Source organism: Eurosta solidaginis, chromosome 5, assembly GCF_040869045.1.
Source record: "Eurosta solidaginis isolate ZX-2024a chromosome 5, ASM4086904v1, whole genome shotgun sequence".
In the NCBI taxonomy this organism is placed as follows: Eukaryota; Metazoa; Arthropoda; class Insecta; order Diptera; family Tephritidae; genus Eurosta; species Eurosta solidaginis.
This window is the reverse complement of record NC_090323.1, coordinates 149,290,773-149,317,787: the sequence shown is the minus strand read 5'-3', so window position 1 is coordinate 149,317,787 and position 27,015 is coordinate 149,290,773. Positions and strand designations below refer to the sequence as shown.

Below are 27,015 nucleotides of genomic sequence, written 5' to 3'. Positions count from 1 at the left end.
GCTCGGTATCAACTCAATAACTCAACACCGCACAGAGTTACGCAGCCTAACTTTATTCTTTTATATAAATCTATAACCTAAGTTATTAGCAATCACAAATTTCTAACTAAAATTTTGGGCAAAAGGAAGTTTGCCAAGGTCAGCTAGTAATTTTCATAATAAAGATATGATGAAGGTGAACTGATTTTTTTTAAAAAGTTATGTCAAAAACCCACCAACATTAGCTTTAAATTTTTTAGGTCTTGTTTGACCATTTCTGAGCTTTATATGTACATACGTACATATGTATATGGATTATAGTTTTCCGTTTTATATCTTCAAAACTTTAAACCAGGGTTGGGCCTGTAAACTGTTTACATTGTTTATAGCAATTGTTTACATGTAAACAATGTAATTGTTTACAAGTTAATTGTTTACGTAAACAATTCATTTTTGTAAACAATTGTAAAAAATTATTTTTTTTGCTTTTTTTATGAGTCAGAAACAATCTACTACTGCTTATGGATTTTCACTATTTTTCAACCGTTTTCCAAGCTTGTAAAAAAATTAAAAAAAACGCTTTAATATTTAGTATTGTTAATATTTTTTATTCATTTTAACTGTCCGATTCTTCATTGTTTTAGTCAATTTTCATTTTATAATAAATAAAAAGTAACTTTTTGGTCCTTCAAATCGATCTGTTTGATTTGACAGTTTACAATATAAGTTGAAATTACATATGCTGGTAAATGTTTACAAATGTTTACATTATTAACAATTGTTTACAATGAAAGTGTAAACAATCCAAAAAATGTTGTAAACGCGCAACCCTGCTTTAAACCTACATATTTTCTATTTAGAAAATGTTATAGGAAACTAGCTCCATATAATAAAATTTCCATAATCAAGGTATCCTACAGAAATGTTCATATCGTAAGCTCAGGAGAGCCAACTCAAAACCCACCTTATTTTAAGTTACTGTTTAATTTGTTACGGTGACGATAAATTTGTATAATCTATATGTGACCCGGTCTATGAAAAGGTGGCTTATAACCCAAAAAATAAATTGCGAGAAATATCTGTTAACAGCTGTTTTTTTGCGAGAAACAGCTGTTAACAGCTGTTTTTTTTTAGTCATAAGCCACCTTTTCATAGACCGGGTCATATATATTACGTATTTCAAAGTCCAGGGCCCGTATCGCGTTAAACGACCGAAAACCATTTTTACTGAAACAATAAATATGAGACTGGCCAACTGGTAATTTTAAGATAATGTTATTAAATGACATGCATTATGACTTCTTATTGTTTAAAGGTCACTTTAGATATTCATTCCATTCTCAATTTTAAAGCTATTGTCATTCAAAAATGCATGTCGACATCTACTGTCAAGATCTAGATGTAGCATGTCATCTCTTTTTTCTTAATTGCATGCTTTTATAATAACTCAATTATTAACTTACCGTATTTCATCAAATGCAAAGGACAAATACCATAGTGCGAACATCTTTTTTCTGAAAAATATATGAAAAAGAAGTTATTGGGTGAAGACGAGTACAAAGAAAATTGAGATCGGGAAGGCTCCCATTTAAAACGGATTAAGAGTTATTTTGGAAGCAATCCCATACAAAGGCCGAATGTCTCTAAAACTTTAAGTTTTAGGGAAGGTTCGATATACCTTGCTGATGTATAGCCCACGTAATAAAAGCAAGCACGTACCATACCATTTTAAGAATCATTTATTTGTCTTATAATAATTTTTTATTTTCAATTTCACAAATTGGACAACAGGGATGATATTTTTCCCGTTTCCGAATATGTTATATGAACATTTACTTGAATACACATTTCCATTTAAATTATATTGCCATTCAGTTTTGGAAGTAATACATATCGTTAGCTTAATGTGAAAACGTGGTAAGTCTTTTTTTACGAATTTTACAGGAGACGAAAAAAAAAATGAATAATTTTTTAAATAACCTTTTTTCCAAACCTTGGAATGAGGATACCTTAGTTGCAATAATTTTGAGCGTAGAAGCTTTGAAAAAGATAAATAAGAATCATGTATGCAGCAGCTATTTTATGACTTAGCACAATTTCCACACTCAAAACAAATTTTTTCTCCTGACTTAGTACTTTTTACTCAATATGTTTCCCCATCACTCCTCCCCGTTAGTGATTGAAATATAACACTAAAACTATATACTATTTCTAACTATTTCTAACGGTTCTGATCTGGACTCTTTTGCCGGATGGTGGGCAGACAATAATTTATTTTTAAATTCAAACAAATACTGTGTTTTGTCTCATTCCACAAAGACAACTGCCACATACTTTATCTACAAACTAAATGCTAAATCTCTTAATAGTTGTCAAGAGAGAAGACATGGGTGTAATTTTTGACTGAAAAATCTCTTTTTCTAGTCACATTGACTCCATTGTTTCAAAACTTGTTGCAATGGTTGGGCTCAGTAGACGTAATACCAGTGACTTTAAGGACCCTATGACGTTGAAGGCACTTTATATATCCTTGGTCAGAAGTGGTCTTGAATATTGCTCAATAATATGGAATACTTTCGATGAATCTAACTCCTATAAAATTGAGAAAGTTCAAACATTTTTTACAAAAATTGCTTTACGTATGCTTCACTGGCCAGACGGCCTCCCATCATATACCAGCAGCCAGCATGCACAAATTGGTTGGTCGTCTGGCTTTGCATGACAGAAAAACTTTTATCTCACTCATGTTTGCCTATAATGTAATAAACTTTAACACGAATTGCTCTGATTTATCTAATTTGTTCATTCCATATATTCCACTGCGCGATCTTCGGTATAATAGATTATTTATCGAAATAACTCATAAAACGAATTATGCTATGAATGGACCTATAACTAGGACTATACATCTAGCAAATCGATTCAGTATTGTTATTAATTTTAACTAGTATCGCCCGTGGTCGAAATTCGACCAACGTGTATTTTTTTCAACTCAGTGACTTTGTACTTTTTGATTGTATTTTCTTAAATTTTCTACAAACTTTTCACATGTAATTATAACGCTTTGGCATGGAGCTCCTTAAACAAAAATATAAAAATTATGTAAAATCAAATGAAATTGACACAGAATTATGGTGAAATTACTTGAAATTGATTTGAAAAATATGTTTTTCCACACCACCCAGAAGGTCCCCGTTGGCGCGCTACCGAAGTTAGTTTTGGGTGCTCGGTTTCCCAGTAGGCCTACATCACCCATATACATATATCGCCCATTTACCTCAGTAGTGTCATAATTCAAAAAACATGTACTTTTAGTTAAAAACGAAGAAATTTGTAAAAGGAATTTAGCCTATTTCACGCCACCGGTTTAATTTTGTATAAATACATATCTAATATGTAAGTGTGACACAAAACAAAAATTTCGAGTAGAATAGAGGATACCTTCATAAAAAAAAAATAAAAATATAAAAAATTATGTAATGAGAAAGAAGGCAGAGTTTACTAAAAAAATGTTTAATTAAAGAAAAAAAAAAAAAAATAAAGTACTTAAATTACGAAAAAATTAAGTGAAGTGAACAAACAGTTCCATATAAAAACGCAATAAGTGCACTTATACTTTTTTCCGTAATGTGATCATTGTGGAAATATGAAGATTCTAATGCTCGGATAATGTTGGGATTCCCATTGCGATCTATGTACGTAATTAATTTGTATTAAATTTGTAAACACTCCATTTCATGAATATATATGACCATATCTACCATAAAATATCGTCTGTGAACAATATAATACTAAGATATAACAAAGCAGAATAAATTAGAAAGAAAAGAAAAACAAACAAAAACATTGAAATTATTCACGCAAACATATTTACTAAAATAAAATTGATTTCATAACTTTAAGCGACATAAACAAATTAAGGTTATGGGATCTAAGCATCCGATTAATGGATATATAATCCAACAAAGTTAGCCAAATAATAAATATAGTAGGTAATATACTGACTATGCACGCTATGATTCCGATTGCCGTTTTGACCTAAAATCAAAGACATTTTTGGGACGTTTTTTTGTTTCGTTTAATATACAATGTGAAGTTTTCCGATTCAGTCAAGTTGCAGTTAAATAATAATAAGCCAATTTGAAATAAGAGAATATATAATAAAATAAAATAAGAACTAAAATAAATTAGCATAAAAGGCAATATAAAAAATTTAATGTTATATTTTTGTAACTTTTTTTTTTCGTTCAGTATAAGACGTACTTTATCTAAAATGAGGATTAAGTCTGCAAATGCAAAAACATTTTCGGGCAAATTTGCCATTAATTGTTATAAATAAATTAGTTAGTTTCAACTAAAGTTAACTCATTATTTGCGATTTCATGTTTTTTTGAAAACAAATAAAATAAAAACAAATAATCTGTTAAATAAAGACTTATGTATTTACGTGTAAGTGAAATTTGCCACAAAAAATGGGCCGGTCAAAAATAAATTCTATTTAAGCTTTTTGGTACGCTACAAATTATTTTGGAACAATATTTTAGAATTTTGGTAGAGGCTATTATAGGTAAGTGGCAACAATGGGAAACCATGTTTTAATCTTTCACCGCGTAGCGCGTACGCTTATGTAGGTTTGTGTCTTAGAGCACTTACATAATTTGTCCAAAGATGGCGCGCTTTTGTGCAAGAAAGTAAATATCCATATTTGGAGGGATTGTTGGATTGACAAAAAATTTTTTCTATTAATTATAAACAAATAGAGTAATATTTGTTAAAAAAAAATAGGCCTATGCACTGCGGCTGATCTATACGAATCGATTCAAATCACTTTTATATGATTTTACGTATGCTAACTATGCGAAACCGCCTGTCAATTGTTTGTATGGAAATTTTGTTAGCGAATTAATATATAGATAGTGGGTAATATACTGCCTAGGCAATACGGCCGCTATAATGCCGGTTGCCGCATTGACCTAAAAAATCAAAAACGTTTTTGGGACGTTTTTTTGTTTCGTTTAATATACAACGTGAAACTTTCTGATTCAGTCCAGTTGCATTTAAATAATAATAAACCAATTTGAAATAAGAGAATAAATAATAAAATAGAATAAGAAATAAAATAAATTAGCATAAAAGGCAATATAAAAAATTTACTATTATTTTTGTAACTTTTTTTTTTGTTCAGTATAAGACGTACTTTATCTAAAATGAGGATTAAATCTGCAAATGCAAAAACATTTTCGGGCAGATTTGCCATTAATTATAAATAAATTAGAAAGAATCTGTTAAATAAAGACATGTATTTACGTGTAAGTGAAATTTGCAACAAAAAATGCGCCGGTCAAAAATTCATTCCATTTAAGATTTTTTGGTACGCTACAAATTATTTTGGAACAATTTTTTTGGATTTTGGTAGAGGCTATTATAGGTAAGTGGCAACAATGGGGATACATAAAGGTTTAGGTCTTTGAAATTCGCATTAGAACACTTAGATAATTGTTCCCTAAGATGGCGCGCTTGTGCACGAAAATGAATTTCGATATTTGTATGAATTGTTCGAATTTACAAAAAACTTTTTATTTGTTAACAAAAATAGGCCTATGCACTGCGGCCGATCCATACGAATCGATTCGTATAACTTTTATATGATTTTACGTATGCTAAGTATGCGAAACAGCCTGTCAATTGATTGTATGGAAATTTTGTTAGCATATTAATATATAGATAACAACTTATATAAGTTTAAGCTTGAATTGTTTTCTATTTTTAACTAGTCTGTAAGAAAGCATGTAGATATCGACCTGTAAGAATTGAAGTAGATTATGGTCAGCGCAAAGCATTTATCAAACACCAAAGGCATGTCTCAATTGGGTGAATTCAATTTCAAGGGGCTCTGTTCGCAACCCTCTCAAGGGGTTGCCAGCGCAATATATAGTTTCTCCAACCCAATTGTCAACCTCACCTAACCGTGGCGAATCCTGTTTCATTGACAGCCGAGGCTCTGCCGACCCCAAGTTCCTCATGAAACTAGGGGATGGGGAGGGCGGGATTGCCTAGAAGGTTTATTGTGGTCATATAAATCGTTCCCGAGATGGTCGGGCTAGTACCTTTGTTACCGGGATGTACCGGATCTATGTATATCCGGCAAAGGACCATCAACATCGGCAACACTCCCCAAAGCCTTCGGGTAATGTCTTTATCGTTAATACAACAACAACAAAGCATGTGTTGACTTAGCACATTCTTTTTAACAGCTGACGACTTAGCACATTTACACATCATTGCCCACAGCACGTAAGAATGAAAAATAAAAATATTTTTTTTATGATCGATGTATTTTGAATTCAATTTTAAAACTGCATTAAAATACAATTTTTCAAAAAGTGATAGCACATTTTCACATTAAGCTAACGATATGTTCACTACTCACTGTGCGAATAAAAAATTTGGGCGCCTAAAAGCAGGCATCATATTTATTTGTTTTTATAGGTGATTTGATACCAGGGCTGCCATTTGTTCCAATCTTATCAATTTGTGGATGCATTTCAGAAGGGAGAATACAAATATACAAAAAATCTCAAATGGATACATTTTTAACAGATTGAACAATGTGGCCTCTCCAGGCCAGGTCAACCTCCCCTTTCACCTATAATTTTCTTTTTTCTTCAAGCTAATTGGGGGAATCGAATTTTTTTTTAATTTTGAGACTTTGCTTTTTGTGCTATTTCTTTTTTAATAGCTTGGTAAAAAATCCCTTCATTGTGTTCTGTTGGGTTTTTTTGAACTGTGCAAAAAATGTAATACTCTAAAACTTTGATTAGGCTTCCAATGAAACTATGATCGGTTACAATTTTTTGGATTTCATGTTAGTTAAATATATTTCTGCGTTAATTTTTTAAAAGCTTAGTGAAAAATTGTTTCATTTGGGTTATGCATATGAAAAAGAATACGAAAAATAATTGACCCAAGCTTAAAAAAATTACTAATATAAACAATGGAATATCACTTTATCTCGGCTGTTTCGAAAACATCCTATCTCATAAAGCTTTTGAAGAACGTCCTACCTTGAAGTTTTATTCAAAAACGTTCTATATCGGAACTCAAACGCCTTATCTGTGCCTCAATTCAAAACATTTTGAGCATGGATAGTGCGCTTATGAAAAAATTTCCGAGTGTTTTTGAAACAAATCGTGATATCGCTTTTGAAAAATTTTTTGTGATATGGGTTTTTGCACTGGCAATGAGGATAGATTGATATTCCACTCCAGTACAGTCCAGTCCAGTCGATAAGCAGTCAATGTATTTTTAAGGATCCTGTCCGATTAATGGCAAACCGTTGTAATAAACAAAATTAAAAGATTTGATATATTTTTGTTAGGATACGGTTGGGAGACAAAAAATTTGAGCAAATGGCAACGCTGATTTGTACATGAGGTCTTAGGGCATGCAGTCTCGTTACATTTTTAACGCAATACCGAAATTTCTTAAATCACCAAAAATAACTACAAATTAAGTATTTTTGTTATAATATTTCTCGATAAACAATCCTTTGTATAAAAATGCCAAAATGCCAATGTCCCGGCTATTCTTTTTTCGCGGTTTCTCTTAACTTTCATTCTTATCTTCCCAGCAAAATTTCGTGCCAAGATTGGGTATTTATTTGATTCAATGGTCGAAATGGTATATCAAAGAATTAATATAATTTTGAAATTCCCTTTTGTATCCCATTTAAATAAATTTTGAGACATGCAAAACTTGTTCAGAAGGTTGGGATCCTAGTAATTAACTCCCTAATAAATATCATCTAATTTTCGATGACTGATATGCTCTGTTGTGCTAGGCCTACACCGTCTAAACCGTTAGGCATCTCTACTGATATTGAAAAATTTTTACATCCTCTACATATTCATTCAAATTTCTTAACCTGATTGCGAATCAAATATATGACCACAGCAGTGTACAATTTACATTGCACACAGTCGAGTCATGCTGACACTTTTAAGTTGCTCACACTGTTGTATATTTATAGAACAACAGTCTAAAAGTTTTAAAGTATAAATAAGATAGTCTCAATGCGACAAATGTATATGCAATGGAAAGGCGATTTTTAGGTATTTTCGGAAAATCTAAAAACGAAAAAGGCAGGTGAATGTACGTAATTAAACGCACACAAAATACCTCAATTCCAAAAATATTTATATACATATACATACGTATGTGTGTATGAGGATAATAAAAAGAAGCAAATAAGTAATCGCAAATATAGTTAATACCTACTTTTTCGTTTAAATAAAAGTCCAGAATTGCTTGGAACTCGATCTATAAATAAGACCGGTTGTAGTATTGGTCTCGAAAAGACTTAAAATTAAAAAACTAGGCAACATTCCCGAAACAGTAATATAAGTGTTAAAACTATACCGAAAACAGTTTCGAAATAAATAAATACAAGCCGCGATAACCTCCGAAGAGATTTTAGGCCGAAATACCTCCTACATAATCTCTACGTAGTCGCAAACTGATATCAAAAATAGCTCCGAGATGATCCAGAATTGGTAATAAAATGATTTCAAAACAAATATGAATTAATCCTAAAATATTACTGGCTCGAAGGACCAAATGTTTGGCCGGGGTGCATCTGATCCTTGCGAGAGATGGGCGCACCGGGTCGATCTCAATGAACGGATTGTATTTTGGAGGAGAAAATAAGATAAGATGAGATTTCTCGTTATAATATATAGGCTTTATTAGGTAGAGCTAAGAAATATAAAGGTTACAATATTACCTGAATAAACGCAATAATACGGCAGAGATCGCTGACGGCAGATGTGTACAGGATGGCTGTTGAAATCCAGGAGGTCGGTTGTATCGCCGGCAAAAACCGTTGGCCCGAAAAAATCCTCCGTTTGGAGGGGAAAGTCACCCACACATAAACGCCGACATGCATGTGCATGAGTGCTGACAAAAAACACACGTACACGTGCATGTACATGCATGCATGCGTGTGACGGTGATTGTGTGGGTGGCTATAAGTTACAATCGAGTATCGAGTTGCAGAGTTGCATTAGGGGGTCGCAATCAGATGCGGAAAAGTTAGGCATCCTCCCTAAATGATCCTTAAAATAGTTCCAAATAATTTAGAAAACCAATGGTTCCGAAAAAGTGCTGTTGGTCTTTAATTAACCCAAAATACATCCCGCAAATCTCCAAAAAGCAATATCGAAATAGTGGGAGAATCATCTGAGAGGGTCCGGAAGAATACACGATGTTTTAAACAATCCCAAAATGGTCCCGAAATAGGCCATAAAATATCCCGAAAACAATCTCAAGATGGTATCAAAGTGGTCAGGAAATAGTCTCGAAATTTTTTTGTAAATACCTAAATGAAAGGAAGATAGTCTCGAATTTGCGGCCAACGTGGTTTGGTGGTAGCGTGTTCCGCCTCCTAAGAAACAAGTATTTTCAATTAGAAAAAAGTTTTTTTTTTATCGGGGCCGGCCCTCGCAAGCACTCCGAATGTATTTCTGCAATGAAAAACTTTTCAGCTAAAATTCGTCTGCGTTGCAGATGTCGTTCGTAGTCGGCATAAAATATGTAGGTCCCGTCCCGATAATTTGTAGGGAAAACTAAAAGGAGCATGACGCAAAAGAGAGAGAATCTCGGCCTAAGTCTCTTCGGAGGTAAATCGTGTGAAGTATTTTTTTTAGTCTCGAATTGGTCACGAAATAGTGCGGATATGATCCGGAAATCAAATCAGCCCTGAGACTATCCTGTATTAGTCTCGAAATGATCTGGAAACACTGCTCACATTTCCATTTCATATAGACTTCAATCTTTATATATGTAAGTATATGACCTCTGTCTCGGGCCTCATATAAGTATGATACCACATATTATTGATCCTGGTCAACTAGTTTCAGAGTTATACGGGTAAAAAAAACTGTTCCCTATGTGGTAAAAGTGGCAGAGGCACTGTCTAATTTTCCAAAAAACTGTTAGACTTCGATTTATATGACCCAAGTATGTAACCAAGAAGTAATCATTATCAGGGAGCTATGGACCTCTTCCTATTTTTCAAAAAAAACTTTATGTAATACATCCAGACTGTTGCCTACCTGTGTGTCAAATTTTATTTAAAACGGGATAGTAATTCTGGCGTGATTGTGTTGTTGTGTTAACAGTGCTTCGGCCGATTCAATAGGTGCGGCCACCTCATCATAGCCCTTATCCGGCTTGGAAGCAGGGCAAAATCAAATAGTTTTTTGCTGGATGTCCTTGGGCAACTGACTGAGTCGGTAGCGTAATGCCATCGACGTGGACGTCCAATATTTGAGCCATCTGTTTCTTTTGACGTCGTGAACAAAGTGTCCGCGGATTTGGTCGGTGGTAGTAACTGGCCGCGTGGGGTGAAGAAACCAGAAAGACTGGGTAGATAGGTATTTAAATCATGTTGCCATAAGCGTGCAGTGGTCAGCACAGGAAATGATAGTAACTCCTTCTGGTGGGGAAGGCAGCTTTGTTATGTAGCAATTAAACATCCTGTGTGTGGCACCCCCTGTTAAATTTTTTTCCTAATTTGAACCGACGCTTACCGACTATTAAGATAATTTGCGGTCCATCATTTGAATCAAGCGGGAAGGGGTGAACCTTCTATGTCTTGGAGTAGTGTCCCGTGGTTAACTTTTGATAGGTCAAATGCCACGAGAACCGTCCGGTAACAGGGTTCTGGCTGGTATAATCTGTAATTTATCTGGGTGTTTATGATGTTTAGCGCTGTGGTAGTGTTATACAGGCTGGGTGCAGCAAAGCAAATATTTGCAGTAAAATCAGAAAGCAGGACGGTTTTCCACGTATTCGGTACTTCGTTAGCTACTTTTCCACGTTTTATTGGTGGCATTATCCTTGTCATTATCCATTGTTGTGGAATGACAAAAGACTTCAACAAGTTGAAAACGTGCGCCATGTAGCTTATTCCCTTATCGCTCGCACACTTATTCCAACAGTCGACGCTTCCCACGACAGCCGGTTCTATGTACGGGATTGACTTTTTTCCGGCCAAGGGCTGTAATTTTAGTGTAACCCCATTAAATTTGTTCTGTTTCTTCCACAAATTATGATCCTCGGAGCAGCTCTTTGCAGCTGGACTGCTCCATACCCTCCTGCTCCGGGAAGTTATTGAACCCAATCCCGGCCCTAGAAAGTGGATTTGCTATATTAGCCGGAAAAGAATCTACCTACTTAAGACGGACATACTATTGACAGTGTGTCACGTGCAAAGTATGATGCATTTTTCGGGATCTTTTGGACTAGATCCCAATATTCATCAGCCCGAAATTTTTTTTGGCACCCCACTGTTCGCATTCAAGCTTTAGCATCATCATATCAACTGACTGGCTACGACGGCCATACTCTAGTAATGGTGTCACATGCAAAGGAACATCGCATCTTTCATGATGTTCTGTGTTAGATCCCAATAATCACCAACTACGAAATATTTATACACCTTTTATGGCTCCCTACTGTCACGTTCAAGGACGTCTAGCGGTTTACGCTTTGGCTTCATTACATCTTATGATTGCTGTTGCTCGCGCCAAACTACAAATCTACGTAGCGTGGGGCACCAGGTCCTGCCCCGTCTTGCTACTTCTTACGCGCATTCGCTCAGGACCCATCAACTCCCCACGCCGTGCTGCGTATAACAGCTAAGAATATTTATGATTGCGACATCAGTCCAATGCAATTCATGCCTTGGCGTTTGCCACCTTCTTCGATATTCTGGGGTCAGCAATGGCAAGCCTTCGACGGGTGTATCCGTAGTTTTGTCTTTTTTGTGTGTTTCGGAAAACATTATCATAACGTACTAAAGGAATATTTTCTCTGTCGGGCATGTTTAAAGGAAATAATAGGTCAACTTTCAAAACCTATGAAATTCAATTCAAAAATTCTTGTTGGCGGTAACTTCCTATATATACATATACTAGCCTTTACCCGCGGCCCCGTCCGCAAGGAGAAATTTAAATATATGGGCTATTCGCGTTAGCCTGCTTATTATCTGTTTAAAATTTTGTTTTCTGTCTAATGCATTTTATTTTTGTAATTGAGTAAAAAAAAGAACTAAATGAGCTGATAACCTGATAGGATCCCAAATGATCCCGAAATTATCCAGAAAAAGCTATGAAATTACCCCCACGCTATCGCGGACAGATCCCGAAAACCATCCAGAAATGCCCCGAAAGGGTCTCCAAAAGTTCCCCGAATAGTCCCAAAAAAACCCGAAATGACAGCGACACGATTCTAGACGTATCCAGAGAACCACACAGAAATGATCCCTGAAGGTGTTCCAAAATGATCCCGAAAAGGTTCCGAAATGACCCTGACGGGCTCCCGGGCGGATCTCAAAAACCATCCAGAAAATATCCAGGAAGGGTCCCTAAATTATCCCGACATACTCCAGAAAAAATTCCGAAATGGCCCCCAGGGGATCCACGACGGATCGCGAAAACCATACAGAAATGATTCCGGAAGGATCCCAAAATGGTCCCGAAATAGTCCGGAAATGACCCAGATGGGATCCCGCACAGATCCAGAAATGATCCCGGAAGGGTGCAAAAACTATCCCGGAAAAGTAACAAAAAATCCGGAAATGGCTCCTACGGCATCCCGGACGGATCCAGAAATGATCTCGAAAGTTCCCCAAATGTTCCCAAAATGGTCCCGAAATGACCCTGATGGATCCGTCAAACCATCAAGAAATTATGCCGAAAGGGTCCCAAAATGATCCCGAAATAATACAGAAAAAGTCACGAAACGACCCCTACAGGATCCCCAAATGATCCCGTATTAGCCCCGAAAAGGTCCCGAAATAACCCCGACGGGATCCCGGACAAATCCCGAAAACCATCCAGAAATGATGCCGGAAGAAATCCCAAATGATTCCGAAAAAGTCCCGAATTGATTCCGACGGGATCCCGAACGGATACCGAAAATCATCCAGAAGTGATGCCAGAAAGGTCCTCAAATGATCACCTAATAGTCCCGAAATTACCCTTAAGGGGTCATGGACGGATCCCATAAACCATCCAGAAATGATCCCGATATAGTCCCGAAGAATTCCCGAAATGACCCTGACGGGATCTCGAACGCACCCCTAAATGACCATTTTCCGAGGGAATCAACGACGGATCGCGAAAACCATACAGAAATGATTCCGGAAGGATCCCAAAATGATCCCGAAATAGTCGGGAAATGACCCAGATGGGATCCCGCACAGATCCAGAAATGATCCCGGAAGGATCCCCAAATGATCCCAAAATGGTCCCGAAATGACCCTGATGGATCCAACAAACCATCAAGAAATTATGCCGGAAGGGTCCCCAAATCATCCCGAAATAAAACAGAAAAAGTCACGAAACGACCCCTAGGGGATCCCCAAATGATCCCGTATTAGCCCCGAAATAGTCCCAAAATGACCCTGACGGGATCCCGAAAGGATTCCGAAAACAATCCAGAAATGATGCCGGAAAGGTCCTCAAATGATCTCCTAATAGTCCCGAAATGACCGTGACGGGATCCCGACAACTATCCAGAAATGATGCCGAAAGGGTCCGCAAATGATCCCGTATTAGTCGAGAAAAAGTCCCGAAATGACCACGACGGGATCCCGGACGAATCCCAAAAACCATCCATAAATGATGCCGGTAGGTATCCCAAATGATCCCGAAATAGTCCCGAAATGACCTCGTCGGCATCCCGGACTGATCCCGAAAATTATCCAGAAATGATGCCGGAAAGGTTACCAAATGATCCCCTAATAGTCCCGAAATTACCCTGATGGGATCTCGGACGGATCCCGAAAACCATCCAGAAATGATGCCGAAAGGGTTCCAAAATGATCCCGTATTAGTCGCGAAAAAGTCCCGAAATGACCCCGACGGGATCCCGGACGGATCCCGAAAACTATCCAGTAATGATGCCGGAAGAGCCCCAAAATGATCCCGAAAAAGTCCCGAAATGACCCCGACGGGATCCCGGACGGATCCCGAAAACCATCCAGAAATGATGCCGGAAGAGCCCCAAAATGACCCCGAAAAAGTCCCCAAATGACCCCGACGAGATCCCGGACGGATCCCGCAAACCATCCAGAAATGATGCCGGAAGAGCCCCCAAATGATCCAGAAAAAGTCCCCAAATGACCCCGACGAGATCCCGGACGGATCCCGAAAACCATCCAGAAATGATGCCGGCAGAGACCCCAAATGATCCCGCAAAAGTCCCAAAATGACCCCGACAGGATCACGGACGGATCCCGTAAACCATCCAGAAATGTTGCCGGAAGAGACCCCAAATGATCCCGCAAAAGTCCCAAAATGACGCCGACGGGATCCCGGACGGATCCCGTAAACCATCCAGAAATGATGCCGAAAGGTTCCCCAAATGATCCTGTATTAGTCGAGAAAAAGTTCCGAAATGACCCCGACGGGATCCCGGATGGATCCCGAAAACCATCTAGAAATGATGCCGGAAGATACCCCTAATGATCCCGAAATAGCCCCGAAATTGTCCCGACGGGATCCCGCACGGATCCCTAAAACCATCCAGGAATGATTACGGAAAGGACCCAAACTGACCCCGAAAAAGTCCCGTAATGATCCCGGAAACCATCAAGAATTTATCTCTCGAAGGTACGCAAATGATCCCGAAAGTACCCCGACGGGATCCCGGACGGATCCCGAAAACCATCCAGAAATGATGCCGGAAGGGTCCCCAAATGATCGCGAAATAGTCCCGAAATGATTCCGGAATAGTCCCGAAAATGTCCCAAAATAACCCCGACGGGATCCCGGACGGATCCCGAAAACTATACAGAAATGATCCCGGAAGGGTCCCAAAATGATCCCGAAATAGTCCCGAAAAAGTCCCGAAATTACCCCGGCGTAATCCCGGACCGATCCCGAAAACCATCCAGAAATGATCCCGGAGGGTCTCGATATGACCCTTACGGGAGTACAAATAAGGTGAAGCTAATTATAAAACCATGTTTATAAGGCAGCAGGCGCATTGGAGCGAATAAAAAGTTACATAGAAACATACAGGTAAAGCTAATAAAAGCGTGCTAATAAAAACAATTGATGGAGGGCGGATGGCGGGAGTAGAGGAGAGGACCACTGATCGTTCCTCCAAAATTGTCTAGATCTCGTTCTGTATGTACCAGATACCAAAAACTATTGATTTAGGAGAAAATTTATATTGAGTTATAACAATTTATAGATTTTACACCAGAGGGGGAGATAAAGGGGGGGAGGGCGGGCGGAAGGTATCACTGCTTACTTTGTAAGCCCTCGACTTATTTGACCCCTTGAGTCTGTGATATTGGTGAAGGCCAGTATACGTAAAGTTATAATGTGAAAAATTATTGAAAAATAATTTCTCGAAGGGGTCGTGGGACCGCCACCCCTCTTTCCATGTTCGAAAAAAATTTCGCTAGTAAACTACTGTCTGTGTCCCAAATTTCATCAAAATCCGTCTAGCCATTCTGGCGTGATTCAGTCGCAAAGACGAAAAAATATAATAATTAAATTATAACTGTTCCTAGGGGGCGGGGACCACGCCCCTTTTCAAAAATAAATAGTTAGTAGATCCTTCTAGACTATTGGCTATATGTGTGCAAAATTTCATCCAAATCGGTCCTGCCGTTCTTGCGTGATTGAGTCACAAAGACAAACGTCTGGACAAACATCCAAACATCCAAACATCTTAACATCCAAACTTTGCCATTTATAATATACTAGCCTTTACCCGCGGCCCCGTCCGCAAGGAGAAAATGAAATATGTGGGCTATTCACGTTAGCCTGCTTATAAAGTTATCTGTTTAAAATTTTTTTTCTGTCTAATGCATTTTATTTTTGTAATTGAGTAAAAAAAAGAACTTTATGAGCTGATAACCTGATAGGATCCCAAAATGATAAAGAAATTATCCAGAAAAAGCCACGAAATGACCCCGACGCTATCGCGGACGGATCCCGAAAACCATCCAGAAACGCCCGGAAGTGTTTCCAAAAGTTCCCGAAGTAGTCCCAAAAAAACCCGAAATGACAACGACACGATTCTAGACTTATCCAGATAACCACACAGAAATGATGCCTGAAGGGTACCAAATTGATCCCAAATTGGTCCCGAAAAAGTTACGAAATTACCCTGACGGGCTCCCTGACGGATCTCAGAAACCATCCAGAAAATATCCAGGAAGGGTCCCTAAATTATCCCGACTAACTCCAGAAAAAGTTCCGAAATGGCTCCGAGGGGATCCACGATGGATCGCGAAAACCATACAGAAATGATTCCGGAAGGATTCCAAAATGGTCCCGAAATAGTCCGGAATTGACCCAGATGGGATCCCGCACAGATCCAGAAATGATCCCGGAAGGGTGCAAAAACTATCCCGGAAAAGTAACAAAAAATCCCGAAATGGCTCCTACGGCATCCCGGACGGATCCAGAAATGATCTCGGAAGGGTCCCCAAATGATCCCAAAATGGTCCCGAAATGACCCTGATGGATCCGGCAAACCATCAAGAAATTATGCCGAAAGGGTCCCAAAATGATAAAAACCATGGGACCCGGAAAGGATCCCGAAATCTAACCAGAAATGATGCCGGAAAGGTCCTCAAATGATCTCCCAATAGTTCCGAAAAGACCCTGACGGGATCCCGAACGGATCCCGACAACTGTCCAGAAATGATACCGAAAGGGCCCGCAAATGATCCCGTATTAGTCGAGAAAAAGTCCCGAAATGACCCCGACGGGATGCCGGACGAATCCCAAAAACCATCCAGAAATGATTTTGGAAGGGACCCCAATGATCCCGAAAAAGTTCCGCAATTATTCCGACGGGAATCTGAACGGATACCGAAAACCATCCAGAAGTGATGCCGGAACGGTCCTCAAATGCTCACCTAATAGTCCCAAAATGACCCTGAGGGCATCCCGGACAAATCCCGAAATTACCCTGACGGGTTCCCGGACGAATCCTGAAAGCCATCCTTAAATGATCCCGAAAAAGCCCCGAAATGACCCTGACGGGATCCCGAAAGGATTCCAAAAACTATCCAGAAATGATGCCGGAAAGGTCCTCAAATGATCCCCTAATAGTTCCGAAATGACCGTGACGGGATCCCGAACGGATCCCGACAACTATCCAGAAACTATGCCGAAAGGGTCCGCAAATGATCCCGTATTAGTCGAGAAAAAGTCCCGAAATGACCCCGACGGGATCCCGAACGAATCCCAAAAACCATCCAGAAATGATGCCGGTAGGTATCCCAAATGATCCCGAAATAATCCCGAAATGACCTCGTCAGCATCCCGGACGGATACCGAAAATTATCCAGAAATGATGCCGGAAAGGTCCACAAATGATCCCCTAATAGTCCCGAAATTACCCTGATGGGATCCCGGATGGATCCCGAAAACCATCCAGAGATGATGCCGGAAGAGCCCCCAAATGATCCCGAAAAAGTCCCCAAATGACCCCGACGATATCCCGGACGGATCCCGAAAACCATCCAGAAATGATGCCGGAAGAGCCCCCAAATGATCCCGAAAAAGTCCCCAAATGACCCCGACGAGATCCCGCACGGATCCCGAAAACCATGCAGAAATGATGCCGGAAGAGCCCCAAATGATCCCGAAAAAGTCCCCAAATGACCCCGACATACTCCAGAAAAGGTTCCGAAATGGCTCCGAGGGAATCAACGACGGATCGCGAAAACCATACAGAAATGATTCCGGAAGGATCCCAAAACGATCCCGAAATAGTCCGGAAATGACCCAGATGGGATCCCGCACAGATCCAGAAATGATCCCGGAAGGGTCCAAAAACTATCCCGGAAAAGTAACAAAAAATCCCGAAATGGCTCCTACGGCATCCCGGACGGATCCAGAAATGATCTCGGAAGGGTCCCCAAATGATCCCAAAATGGTCCCGAAATGACCCTGATGGATCCGGCAAACCATCAAGAAATTATGCCGGAAGGGTCCCCAAATGATCCCGAAATAAAACAGAAAAAGTCACGAAACGACCCCTAGAGGATCCCCAAATGATCCCGTATTAGCCCCGAAAAGGTCCCGAAATAACCCCGACGGGATCCCGAAAGGATTCCGAAACAATACAGAAATGATGCCGGAAAGGTCCTCAAATGATCCCCTAATAATCCCGAAATGACCGTGACGGGATCCCGACAACTATCCAGAAATGATGCCGAAAGGGTCCGCAAATGATCCCGTATTAGTCGAGAAAAAGTCCCGAAATGACCACGACGGGATCCCGGACGAATCCCAAAAACCATCCAGAAATGATGCCGGTAGGTATCCCAAATGATCCCGAAATAGTCCCGAAATGACCTCGTCGGCATCCCGGACTGATCCCGAAAATTATCCAGAAATGATGCCGGAAAGGTTACCAAATGATCCCCTAATAGTCCCGAAATTACCCTGATGGGATCCCGGACGGATCCCGAAAACCATCCAGAAATGATGCCGAAAGGGTTCCAAAATGATCCCGTATTAGTCGCGAAAAAGTCCCGAAATGACCCCGACGGGATCCCGGACGGATCCCGAAAACTATCCAGTAATGATGCCGGAAGAGCCCCAAAATGATCCCGAAAAAGTCCCGAAATGACCCCGACGGGTTCCCGGACGGATCCCGAAAACCATCCAGAAATGATGCCGGAAGAGCCCCAAAATGACCCCGAAAAAGTCCCCAAATGACCCCGACGAGATCCCGGACGGATCCCGCAAACCATCCAGAAATGATGCCGGAAGAGCCCCCAAATGATCCAGAAAAAGTCCCCAAATGATTCCGGAATAGTCCCGAAAATGTCCCAAAATAACCCCGACGGGATCCCGGACGGATCCCGAAAACTATACAGCAATGATCCCGGAAGGGTCCCAAAATGATCCCGAAATAGTCCCGAAAAAGTCCCGAAATTACCCCGGCGTAATCCCGGACCGATCGCGAAAACCATCCAGAAATGATCCCGGAGGGTCTCGATATGACCCTTACGGGAGTACAAATAAGGTGAAGCTAATTATAAAACCATGTTAATAAGGCAGCAGGCGCATTGGAGCGAATAAAAAGTTACATAGAAACATACAGGTAAAGCTAATAAAAGCGTGCTAATAAAAACAATTGATGGAGGGCGGATGGCGGGAGTAGAGGAGAGGACCACTGATCGTTCCTCCAAAATTGTCTAGATCTCGTTCTGTATGTACCAGATACCAAAAACTATTGATTTAGGAGAAAATTTATATTGAGTTATAACAATTTATAGATTTTACACCAGAGGGGGAGATATAGGGGGGGAGGGCGGAAGGTATCACTGCTTACTTTGTAAGCCCTCGACTTATTTGACCCCTTGAGTCTGTGATATTGGTGAAGGCCAGTATACGTAAAGTTATAATGTGAAAAATTATTGAAAAATAATTTCTCGAAGGGGTCGTGGGACCGCCACCCCTCTTTCCATGTTCGAAAAAAATTTCGCTAGTAGACTACTGTCTGTGTCCCAAATTTCATCAAAATCCGTCTAGCCATTCTGGCGTGATTCAGTCGCAAAGACGAAAAAATATAATAATTAAATTATAACTGTTCCTAGGGGGCGGGGACCACGCCCCTTTTCTCAAATATATATTTAGTAGATCCTTCTAGACTATTGGCTATATGTGTGCAAAATTTCATCCAAATCGGTCCAGCCGTTCTTGCGTGATTGAGTCACAAAGACAAACGTCTGGACAAACATCCAAACATCCAAACATCTTAACATCCAAACTTTCCCATTTATAATATACTAGCCTTTACCCGCGGCCCCGTCCGCAAGGAGAAAATGAAATATGTGGGCTATTCACGTTAGCCTGCTTATAAAGTTATCTGTTTAAAATTTTTTTTCTGTCTAATGCATTTTATTTTTGTAATTGAGTAAAAAAAAGAACTTTATGAGCTGATAACCTGATAGGATCCCAAAATGATAACGAAATTATCCAGAAAAAGCCACGAAATGACCCCGACGCTATCGCGGACGGATCCCGAAAACCATCCAGAAACGCCCCGGAAGTGTTTCCAAAAGTTCCCGAAGTAGTCCCAAAAAACCCGAAATGACAACGACACGATTCTAGACTTATCCAGATAACCACACAGAAATGATGCCTGAAGGGTACCAAATTGATCCCGAAAAAGTTCCGAAATTACCCTGACGGGCTCCCGGACGGATCTCAGAAACCATCCAGAAAATATCCAGGAAGGGTCCCTAAATTATCCCGACTAACTCCAGAAAAAGTTCCGAAATGGCTCCGAGGGGATCCACGATGGATCGCGAAAACCATACAGAAATGATTCCGGAAGGATTCCAAAATGATCCCGAAATAGTCCGGAATTGACCCAGATGGGATCCCGCACAGATCCAGAAATGATCCCGGAAGGGTGCAAAAACTATCCCGGAAAAGTAACAAAAAATCCCGAAATGGCTCCTACGGCATCCCGGACGGATCCAGAAATGATCTCGGAAGGGTCCCCAAATGATCCCAAAATGGTCCCGAAATGACCCTGATGGATCCGGCAAACCATCAAGAAATTATGCCGAAAGGGTCCCAAAATGATCCCGAAATAATACAGAAAAAGTCACGAAACGACCCATAGAGGATCCCCAAATGATCCCGTATTAGCCCCGAAAAGGTCCCGAAATAACCCCGACGGGATCCCGGACAAATCCCGAAAACCATCCAGAAATGATGCCGGAAGGAATCCCAAATGATTCCGTAAAAGTCCCGCATTGATTCCGACGGGATCCCGAACGGATACCGAAAATCATCCAGAAGTGACGCCGGAAAGGTCCTCAAATGATCACCTAATAGTCCCGAAATGACCCTTAAGGGGTCATGGACGGATCCCATAAACCATCCAGAAATGATCCCGATATATTCCCGAAGAAGTCCCGAAATGACCCTGACCCTGACGAGATCTCGAACGCACCCCTAAATGACCCTGACGGGATCCCGGACAGATCCCGAAATCCATCCAGAAATGATCTTGGGAAGGTCCCAAAAACGGAAAAGTTCAGAAATTACCCTGACGGGTTCCCGGACGAATCCTGAAAGCCATCTCTAAATGATCCCGAAAAAGTCCCGAAATTACCCTGACTGGACCCCGAAAGAATCCCGAAAACTATCCAGAAATGATGCCGGAAATGTCCTCAAATGATCACCTAATAGTTCCGAAAATACCCTGACGGGATCCCGAACGGATCCCGACAACTATCTAGAAATGATGCCGAAAGGGCCCGCAAATGATCCCGTATTAGTCGAGAAAAAGTCCCGAAATGAACCCGACGGGATGCCGGACGAATCCCAAAAACCAGCCAGAAATCATGCCGGAAGGGACACCAAATGATCCCGAAAAAGTCCCGCAATAATTCCGACGGGATCCTGAGCGGATACCGAAAACCATCCAGAAGTGATGCCGAAAAGGTCCTCAAATGATCACCTAATAGTCCCAAAATGACCCTAACGGCATCCCGGACAGGTCCCGAAATCCATCCAGAAATGATCTTGGGAGGGTCCCAAAATTATCCCGAAATAGTCTGGGAAAAGTCCAGAAATTACCCTGAAGGATACCGGACGAATCCTGAAAACCAATCTTAAATGATGCCGAAAAAGTCCCGAAATGACCCTGAAGGGACCCGGAAAGGATCCCGAAAACTAACCAGAAATGATGCCGGAAAGGTCCTCAAATGATCACCTAATAGTTCCGAAAATACCCTGACGGGATCCCGAACGGATCCCGACAACTATCCAGAAATGATACCGAAAGGGCCCGCAAATGATCCCGTATTAGTCGAGAAAAAGTCCCGAAATGACCCCGACGGGATGCCGGACGAATCCCAAAAACCATCCAGAAATGATTTTGGAAGGGACCCCAATGATCCCGAAAAAGTCCCGCAATTATTCCGACGGGAATCTGAACGGATACCGAAAACCATCCAGAAGTGATGCCGGAACGGTCCTAAAATGCTCACCTAATAGTCCCAAAATGACCCTGAGGGCATCCCGGACAAATCCCGAAATCCATCCAGAAATGATCTTGGGAAGGTCCCAAAATGATCCCGAAATAGTTTCGGAAAAGTCCAGAAATTACCCTGACGGGTTCCCGGACGAATCCTGAAAGCCATCCTTAAATGATCCCGAAAAAGCCCCGAAATGACCCTGACGGGATCCCGAAAGGATTCCAAAAACTATCCAGAAATGATGCCGGAAAGGTCCTCAAATGATCCCCTAATAGTTCCGAAATGACCGTGACGGGATCCCGAACGGATCCCGACAACTATCCAGAAATTATGCCGAAAGGGCCCGCAAATGATCCCGTATTAGTCGAGAAAAAGTCCCGAAATGACTCCGACGGGATCCCGGACGAATCCCAAAAACCATCCAGAAATGATGCCGGTAGGTATCCCAAATGATCCCGAAATGACCTCGTTGGCATCCCGGACGGATACCGAAAATTATCCAGAAATGATGCCGGAAATATCCACAAATGATCCCCTAATAGTCCCGAAATTACCCTGATGGGATCCCGGACGGATCCCGAAAACCATCCAGAAATGATGCCGGAAGAGCCCCCAAATGACCCCGAAAAAGTCCCCAAATGACCCCGACGATATCCCGGACGGATCCCGAAAACCATCCAGAAATGATGCCGGAAGAGCCCCCAAATGATCCCGAAAAAGTCCCCAAATTACCCCGACGAGATCCCGCACGGATCCCGAAAACCATCCAGAAATGATGCCGGAAGAGCCCCAAATGATCCCGAAAAAGTCCCCAAATGACCCCGACATACTCCAGAAAAGGTTCCGAAATGGCTCCGAGGGAATCAACGGCGGATCGCGAAAACCATACAGAAATGATTCCGGAAGGATCCCAAAATGATCCCGAAATAGTCCGGAAATGACCCAGATGGGATCCCGCACAGATCCAGAAATGATCCCGGAAGGGTCCAAAAACTATCCCGGAAAAGTAACAAAAAATCCCGAAATGGCTCCTACGGCATCCCGGACGGATCCAGAAATGATCTCGGAAGGGTCCCCAAATGATCCCAAAATGGTCCCGAAATGACCCTGATGGATCCGGCAAACCATCAAGAAATTATGCCGGAAGGGTCCCCAAATGATCCCGAAATAAAACAGAAAAAGTCACGAAACGACCCCTAGAGGATCCCCAAATGATCCCGTATTAGCCCCAAAAAAGTCCCAAAATGACCCTGATGGGATCCCGAAAGGATTCCGAAAACAATACAGAAATGATGCCGGAAAGGTCCTCAAATGATCCCCTAATAGTCCCGAAATGACCGTGACGGGATCCCGACAACTATCCAGAAATGATGCCGAAAGGGTCCGCAAATGATCCCGTATTAGTCGAAAAAAGTCCCGAAAGGACCACGACGGGATCCCGGACGAATCCCAAAAACCATCCAGAAATGATGCCGGTAGGTATCCCAAATGATCCCGAAATAGTCCCGAAATGACCTCGTCGGCATCCCGGACGGATCCCGAAAATTATCCAGAAATGATGCCGGAAAGGTTCCCAAATGATCCCCTAATAGTCCCGAAATTACCCTAATGGGATCCCGGACGGATCCCGAAAACCATCCAGAAATGATGCCGAAAGGGTTCCCAAATTATCCCCTATTAGTCGCGAAAAAGTCCCGAAATGACCCCGACGGGATCCCGGACGGATCCCGAAACCATCCAGAAATGAAGCCGAAAGGGTTCCCAAATGATCCCGTATTAGTCGCGAAAAAGTCCCGAAATGACCCCGACGGGATCCCGGACGGATCCCGAAAACCATCCAGAAATGATGCCGGATGAGCCCCAAAATGATCCCGAAAAAGTCCCCAAATGACCCCGACGAGATCCCGGACGGATCCCGAAAACCATCCAGAAATGATGCCGGAAGAGCCCCCAAATGATCCCGAAAAAGTCCCCAAATGACCCCGACGATATCCCGGACGGATCCCGAAAACCATCCAGAAATGATGCCGGAAGAGCCCTCAAATGATCCCGAAAAAGTCCCCATATGACCCCGACGAGATCCCGCACGGATCCCGAAAACCATCCAGAAATGATGCCGGAAGGGTCCCCAAATGATCGCGAAATAGTCCCGAAATGATTCCGGAATAGTCCCGAAAATGTTCCAAAATAACCCCGACGGGATCCCGGACGGATCCCGTAAACTATACAGAAATGATCCCGGAAGGGTCCCAAAATGATCCCGAAATAGTCCCGAAAAAGTCCCGAAATTACCCCGGCGTAATCCCGGACCGATCCCGAAAACCATCCAGAAATGATCCCGGAAGGGCCTCGATATGACCCTTACGGGATTACAAATAAGGTGAAGCTAATTATAAAACCATGTTAATAAGGCAGCAGGCGCATTGGAGCGAATAAAAAGTTAGATAGAAACATACAGGTAAAGCTAATAAAAGCGTGCTAATAAAAACAATTGATGGAGGGCGGATGGCGGGAGTAGAGGAGAGGACCACTGATCGTTCCTCCAAAATTGTCTAGATCTCGTTCTGTATGTACCAGATACCAAAAACTATTGATTTAGGAGAAAATTTAGATTGAGTTATAACAATTTATTGATTTTACACCAGAGGGGGAGATAAAGGGGGGCGGGCGGAGGGTGTCACTGCTTACTTTGTAAGCCCTCGACTTATTTGACCCCTTGAGTCTGTGATATTGGTGAAGGCCAGTATACGTAAAGTTATAATGTGTAAAAATTATGAAAAATAATTTCTCGAAGGGTCGTGGGACCCCCACCCCTCTTTCCATGTTCGAAAAAAATTTCGCTAGTAGACTACTGTCTGTGTCCCAAATTTCATCAAAATCCGTGGAGCCATTCTGGCGTGATTCAGTCGCAAAGACGAAAAAATATAATAATTAAATTATAACTGTTCCTAGGGGGCGGGGACCACGCCCCTTTTGAAAAATATATAGCTAGTAGATCCTTCTAGACTATTGGCTATATGTGTGCAAAATTTCATCCAAATCGGTCCAGCCGTTCTTGCGTTATTGAGTCACAAAGACAAACGTCTGGACAAACATCCAAACATCCAAACATCCAAACATCCAAACATCTAAACATCCAAACATCCAAACATCTTAACATCCAAACTTTCCCATTTATAATATATATTAGATATTAGATTAGATATATTAGATTTCACTTTCATTTTTAATTGATTATTAAGCTTACATTTTTAAGAAATGTTTGTTATTTTAAAAAACATAGTTCTTTGTTACGTCATCGATGCACGTGAAAAACGGTGAGTAATTCTGGCAAAATAAAATATGTGGTTGACATTGTATTCATATACGATATAGCAACAACACCAACTCAGTGCCATGCGTACCCAATATTGCACTCACTCATCTGCTATTCGCAGTTATTTATCTCTCGATAATTTTAACAAAATTAAAATGTTTATTCTCTTAAGAGTTTTTACACTCTTTTACTTATAAATGTCAGTATGTTTTTTTATTGTTTTTGGTTTTTGTGGCTCAAATATGTATATACTGAATTTCTGCAAATAGTGATAGATTTTCTCCTAAGTGAACGCTTTCTCTTCACCCTTTGGCGTTCGCTTTATGAAATGCTTGGAGTTTGATAACGAAAATTTTTTTATAGAATATTGCAATTTTTTCCTTTCACTCAGATATATTTATAAATTAGAACTGTCATCACAACGCTGCCACTAATAAATGATTTCTTTTGATTCTGCATAAATTTAAAAATACATACATACATATGTATGTATCACTAATAGATATTAACACAATTATTTTGTTGTTCCTTTTTTAGTTCCACAATTAGCCCAAGGCTTTTACAACCACACAGTTCTTGTTCTTATTGTTGTTAAATTATCAGAATTATCAAAAAAAAAAAAGAAGAATTTATATAATTTTTTACGCAAATATTACCTGCTTTACTACGCTAATAACAAATTTTCTTTAAGTTTATAACAATTATTTTCACGCGAGCGTTTAATTTGCTCAACAAAAGTAAAATGAGACATACAAATTTTCAGATTCAATCGTTCACCGGTTAGTTGAGATCTCAAGCAATCTCACGGAATCGTAAACTTTTGCCTACCGTTAAAGCTCGTACATTCATACTCATACATATGTATGTAGGGTAAGTGTTTCAGTCACCGGATACCACCCATTGACTGGATGCCTCTATATACATATGTATGAATATATTTTCCACATTTAGAAAAGTTTGTTACTTTAAATTGGTGGGCTGGCAACAGTGTTTTATTTTCCAGGAATAAAACCGTGACTTACAGAATTTTATCGCATGGAAAATCTACATTTTTCTCCAATTTTCCAATTTCTCTCATGATTAATTTTCAATGCCAAAATATTTTAAATACTATATAGCACCTAGCTATAGCAGGCACTTTGTCGTTGGTGTGAGGGCTTAGCCCAGCTCCATGGCACCCGATTTTGGGGATGAGTCCCTTCACAGGAGAGCGAGAAGATGCGGACCGTGCCTGCTGAACGATTTGCAGCCATGCGTATTTTCAGCTTTATTTGAATACAGCCTACCTCTTACCGGTCGCCTCGGGAAGTTTGATGGTCTTACCACAGCAATGGGCGCTGATGTGGCGAACGATTTTGTATCCCCACATTTAACGTTAGACCGCTGAACGGGCGATGATAGGGAGCAGTCAGTGCGCTCGGTAAAGGATCAGTCTGCCACACGGACAAAAAAGAGCTAACGTTAGGACGGAGGCGAGAGGTGGAGAATCTCTCATAATTAAGAACTATGCAGCGCTTGGGTGCAGTGGCCGACCCAACCGAAGCGTTTGGCATGGGCCAGTGAGACAGTGAAAGAATATCGAAGACAGCTCACTAGGGCGGGTCGATTTAAAAATCCCTCATTGCTCTGTGAAAATCGTATTCTAGGGATCAAAATAAGAAACTTTGCCGAAGGA

The 27,015-nt window shown here is 40.8% G+C and overlaps 1 long non-coding RNA gene across 1 annotated transcript in view; it reads right to left on the bottom strand.

Annotated features, from left to right (window-relative positions):
* LOC137253848 (uncharacterized) overlaps window positions 1-26,094 on the bottom strand; it is a 41,181-nt gene extending 15,087 nt beyond the window's left edge. The window contains exons 1-2 of the long non-coding RNA XR_010953902.1: window positions 25,997-26,094; window positions 1,443-1,493 (exon numbers count right to left, since the gene is read on the bottom strand). This is a non-coding gene — a long non-coding RNA (uncharacterized lncRNA). The remainder of the gene's footprint in view (window positions 1-1,442; window positions 1,494-25,996) is intronic.
* Between the last annotated feature and the right edge of the window lie 921 nt (window positions 26,095-27,015).